Genomic DNA, 6044 nt, shown 5'->3' on the forward strand with positions numbered 1-6044 from the left:
GCTGAAAAGAAAACAAGAAAACATGTGCCATTGTAAGAGGTGAAAGTAGAAACAAGTTGAGTAATAAAGATGCTACCCTAATCTCATTGATGGAAGAGACCATGTGTTACGCATCTTTGTATCCCCAGTACTGTGCCAGGCTCAAAAGTTGTTGACCTAAAGATAATGACTGACACTGACATGGGGGCCTATGTGCCAAGTGCTATTCTTTCTTTAAAAAAAAAAATTTATTTATTTGGCTGCATCGGGTCTTAGTTGTGGAATGTGAGCTCTTCATTGTGGCATCTTTCACTGCAGCGGGCTCGGGCTCAGTAGTTGCGTCTTGTGAGCTCTAGAGTGTGTGGGCTTAGTGGCCCCGCAGCATGTGGGATCTTAGTTCCCCGACCAGGGATCGGACCCGCGTCCCCTGCATTGGAAGGCAGATTCTTAACCACTGGGCCAGCATGGAAATCCCCCAAGTGCTATTCTAAACATCTAATTCCTTTGATCTTAAAATAGTCCCCAGGGTTCAAAGACATTGTGCTCTCCTTTTACAGATGAGGAAACTAAGGCACAGAAAGGTTAAGCTCACAATGATGGAGTCAGGATTGACACCCATGTGGCCTAGCACAGAGTTTGTGCTCTGAAACACTTTCTCAATTTCCTGAAGAAATCAAAGAAACCATGATGAAAAGGTTGACTAAACTAATTCTCCATCCTTCTGAGAAGAGGAAAAACATGATGATCTTTGGCATTTCGCATGTTCTTCCATTATCTTGTAACCAAATCCATGGCTCACAACTACTGGCTGTCTCCACAGAATTCCAGAGAAGCACAGTTGCTGGGTAGTGCGTGTGGTGTATGAAAGCAAAACGGTCGCCTGCAGTGTAGATTCCCTTACAAACCTTTAGCAAGCTATTAAACTACCTCTGATTTCTAAACAAGATGTTATTGAGTTTTCCTTTTGCAACTGAACGAGCATTAACCTCAGTTTTAGACTTGGTTCAGGCATGGTTCTGCCCCACTAAACTTTATCCAGTCAGTGGGGCTCTTGATTTCTCTAAACCTTGTTCCCTGTCTGAAAAATAGGAACAGTGATCCCTCTGCTGCCCACCTCACAGGGTCACTCTCAAAATGAAATAATGATGTTTGTTAAAATGAATGAACAAACAAAACACCTGGCAGAGCAGTAGACTCCAACATGTGAGGGAACTTTGGCCACAACAAGGACCGAAGAGTTCAGGGCCGGGAGCTCAAGGCCAGGACGTCTCCCGAAGGCTGTTGGTCAAGCTGTATAGGTTTCTGGCCAACCAACTCCACCTTCAGCCAAGTTGTGCTAAAGAAGTTGTTCAGGAGTTGCTCCAACCAGCTGCCCCTGTCCCTTTCCTGGATGGTTGGGAAGATGAAGTTTCCTGGCTGGGAAGACAGAATGGCTGTGGTTATGGGAGTTATACCCGACGATGCGCGTGTCTCAGTATAACCCCTAAACTGATGATGCACACCTGCCCAAAGTTCAGGTGTGCGCTTCAGGGGAGCAGCCGCGCCCAGAGTTGCATCCCAAAGGCTGAGCTGCATCCCCAAGGCCAGAGGCAAGATCCTTACTTTCCACCACCTGGCTCTGGATTCCACCAAGAGCTGTGGCACCGTCCTGCCCTCCGGTCCTCTCAAGGGTTGCAAGGTGTCCAGGTGTCTGGGCGAGGCCCAGGGAACACCGCACAGCTCCATCCATCCTGTCTGCTCTCCAAGCGCCAGAGGCCGACCCTCCAGCCGCTGCTACAAAAACGAACCTGCCCTGCTAAAAGATTTTTGGATACTTAAAAAATTAAATTTAAATTAGGAAGCTCAGGACTTCCCTGGTGGTGCAGTGGTTAAGAATCCTCCTGCCAATGCAGGGGACACGGGTTCGAGCCCTGGTCTGGGAAGATCCCACATGCCATGGAGCAACTAAGCCCGTGCGCCACAACTACTGAGCCTGCACTCTAGAGCCTGTGAGCCACAACTACTGAAGCCCGAGTGCCTAGAGCCCGTGCTCCGCAGCAAGAGAAGCCACTGCAGTGAGAAGTCCGCCCACCACAATGAAGAGTAGCCCCCGCTCGCCGCAACTAGAGGAAGCCCACACACAGCAACGAAGACCCAACACAGCCAAAAATAAATAAATAAAATAAATAAATTTATTTAAAAAAAAAAAAATTAGGAAGCTCAAACTGTTGAGAAACTAGCATCGGTGGCATTGTACACTCTTAGCAGGCTTCCATACCTCTCCACGCAAAAGCTAATCCACAAGGGTCATCTCACTTTGTCACAAGAGAAAGAAAGAAGAGAGTCAACCTACTCAAGGACAGTTAGGGAGAAACCAGTCGGCTTAACTAGGAAAAAAGTCCCATAGTTTTACTACATAATAGTCTTACAGGCGCCAAACCTTTGAATACATGGTCTTGTTAATCCCCAGAACCACTCATAAGGCAGATGTATCACCACCAATTTACAGTTATAACAGAGGTTATTACCTTAGGACCACACAACGTGGGTGCTACATCAGGACTGGCCCGGAAACCAATATCAATTCTTTCATATTACTTGAAACAAACAGGATGATACAAATGCACCTGATTTAGGGTCTAGATGCCCCATGTTTAGATGATATATTTTTTTAGTTTTTTTTTTTTTACATGGCAAGAGAAATGATTCTAGTCCTATGTCATTAGAACATACTGTGATTCTTCTGAATTGTAATTTAATTATTCATAATTAAATTTAATTATGAATTTTTGTACTTTAATTATCAGTTTATTACACAATGCAGGTCTTTCGATCCTGGGTAGCTAATGGCACAGAAAAGAGCATAGTTGTTTAACACAATTAAGTTATAGCTCACCTTCCAACAAACAAATTGGTTTCTCTTAATAGCCAATTAAGGAGCTGCCGTGCATGATTTTATATGAACATTTTTGAAATACTTTTTTGTTTTCACATTGATTTTGATGTTAATATTACACATTTTCATAGGCTGATTTGTTTTTATATTACTTTATTTTCCTTCCCCCCTAAATCTCACCCATTTTCAAGAATGAATGAATATATGAGTGTTTTTCTGTGCAATTCTCACTACTCTCATTGTAACTCCTTGTGTTTGACCATTTGGGACAGAACAACATATTAGGAAAACATATAATGACACAGTTGATACCTCAATGCCCATCAATCCCTTAAGTATAATTCAGGTTATTTTCCATTAAAATATTTCCTTATACTTGCTCAAAGTGCATCTATTACTTTTTAGAAGAGTTGGGGGGAGGTGAGTCTCACAAACGTATGAGATCATTCCGAGTTCAACCCTTATTGATTGGTATGGAACTCCGATAATGTACTCCCCAAAACTACAGAGTACAGATTTATGGCTGGGTAAACACACAGAAGAAAGGAAAAGGTAATGAAAGAGGAAAACACCAGAGACAGAGAAAAGAATTTCAGGACCCCGGGTTAAGAAAAAGCTAGAATCTTACTGAAAGTGATTGGACAAATTGAAAGAAAAAAAAAAAACAACCCGTTATCAGCTATTTTTAAAACCATTGAGGGTTTGAGGTGAAGTGAAGCTCATTTTGTCAACAGGAAGCTATGGGCTCTGCACCTCTATTTATATAATAAACAACATTTGCTTTTCCATCTTGGGTTCTGCCCAGAAGTTGTCGTCTGAGGCTGCTTCTGGCTCTGGTTGACTGGTTTTTAGAAAAAAAAAACCAAACTGTGGCCACCTGTTCCTCTCTCTACCACAGAGAAAGTCAAGTCACTTTCGCTGGTGTTTGGTTAGTGAAAAATGCTAAAACACACAAGGATTTCAATTTTTAAATTTATTTATTTATTTATTTATTTGGCTGCATTGGGTCTTCGTTGCTGTGCGCGGGCTCTCCCTAGTTGTGGCGAGCGGGGGCTACTCTTTGTTGCGGTGTGCAGGCTTTTCATTGCAGTGGCTTCTCTTGTTGCGGAGCACGGGCTCTAGGCGCGTGGGCTTCAGTAGTTGTGGCACGCGGGCTCAGTAGTTGTGGCTCTCGGGCTCTAGAGCGCAGGCTCAGTAGCTGTGGTGCACAGGCTTAGTTGCTCTGCGACATGTGGGATCTTCCCAGACCAGGGATGGAACCCATGTCCCCTGCATTGGCAGGCGGATTCTTAATCACTGCGCCACCAGGAAAGTCCCAAGGATTTCAATTTTTATTGGAGTGTTGTATTTTTAACCTAATCTTTGCCTCCCTGAATTTGACTAAACTCTAAGCACAGTCCTGCCCCACCTCCACTGTGCTGCTGATGTTCATTCTACCCTGTAAGGTTCCAGATGGATCGGTATGGAACTCAGGTCCTCTTCACCACACTTTGCAAATTCCCTTCTCCCAGACAGATTTGTGAATTCCCAGAGCCTCTGGGTTCCCCTGCTCTGATGTCAACCCATCATCCCTCTGCCATCTCCTTATCCCCCTTATCTGGTACTCTTCCAACTTCTGTTTCTTCTCAGATGTCTCTCTTAACTGTGTTACAGCTGCTTCAGTACAGAAGGAAGGTGAACCTTAAGAGACTGCCAGTTGCTTGCACCTCTGACCAGGTGTAAAGTATTTGGCTAAACATCAGCTTTCACCACGAGTGCCCGAGGCAGAGGAGGGAGGAGCTTGTGGCTGGCAACATGTACTGCTTGAGGTCATCAAAAGTGGGGAGACAGCTTGGGGTTTGCACCATCTGAGTCAAATGAATACTTAGAGAAAGTGTGCAAGGAGCTCTTTTAGAGAGTATAGTGCACACTTGAATTTCCAGAACTTCTTCATTCAAGGAGGAAGGAGAATTTTCTTTAATCGGAAGTATGAAATATGGGAAAAGGTTAGGCTCAGAGCAGGATCAACTCAATTTTGGAAGAGAAAATAAGAGTAAAACTTTTTTTTTTTAGGTGAGGTGAGTAGGCAGGTGAGTGTCTTCAAGGTACCAGGAAGGCATTCAGTCGCAAGTTGCTTAATGGTACTTTTACCCAATCTGTTAATTGCAACATTAAAGATCCATTTTTTAGTTCAAATAACTCTTTTTCATCAAGTTCCTTGTTTAAGAAGGTTGTCATTTGTGTTCACCAGGAAAAAAAAAATATTATTACCATAAAGAGTGAAATGTTTTCACATCCTTTTATGGGGAGGATCAAGGAGAGAAAACTGGAACATCGGGAACTGAAATGGGTCGAGAGTAAAATGCAGCAAGAAGGAGGTGAATGGAATTCTGCAAACGGGGAAGAAAGGACAGAGGGAAAGAACTAGGATCAAAACCAACCCCCCAAAACTGCCCTGGGACTGTTCTTAGAGGAAAGTTATGAGGGAAAATAAGCCTTTGTAAGAATAAGGAAAGAAAGGACGGAAAGTGAGTTAGAAGTGTTGGTTTACATATAGAGAAGAGTACAAAAGGCAGAGGATATCAGAACAGTGAGAAACGGCAAAGCACAGGAATTTGATGATGCAAAAGAAAAGCGAGGGTGAAGCGCAAAACTTCACCCAGTAAGACTAAAGGAGGCAGAAAAGAAATGGAATTTTCTGGAGGACCTAGGAGGGGACCATGTCTGGGGGAGAGTAAACAAATTTGTAATGTTGGAGAACCAGTGGTCAAGTTGTGGAGGGAAGGAGGAAACAATGGAGAAGAGCAGAACAGAGAAATGTGAGCGATGCTGCTACTCAGCTTTCAAAATGGGATAAAAGCCTAAGTTCAGGCCTTCTTTCTTTTTTTTTTTTTTTCAATTAATTAATTAACTTATTTATTTTTGACTGTGTTGGGTCTTCGTGCGAGGGCTTTCTCCAGTTGTGGCAAGCGGGGGCCACTCTCCATCGCGGTGTGCGGCCGTCTCACTAGCGCGGCCTCTCTTGTTGCGGAGCACAGGCTCCAGACGCGCAGGCTCAGTAGTTGTGGCTCACAGGCCTAGTTGCTCCGCGGCATGTGGGATCTTCCCAGACCAGGGCTTGAACCCGTGTTCCCTGAATTGGCAGGCAGATTCTCAACCACTGTGCCACCGGGGAAGCCCCAGGCCTTCTTTCTAAACATAGAAAAAGAAA

The sequence above is a fragment of the Balaenoptera borealis genome (genome assembly GCF_965194805.1).
Source record: "Balaenoptera borealis genome assembly, chromosome: 13".
Classification (NCBI taxonomy): domain Eukaryota; kingdom Metazoa; phylum Chordata; class Mammalia; order Artiodactyla; family Balaenopteridae; genus Balaenoptera; species Balaenoptera borealis.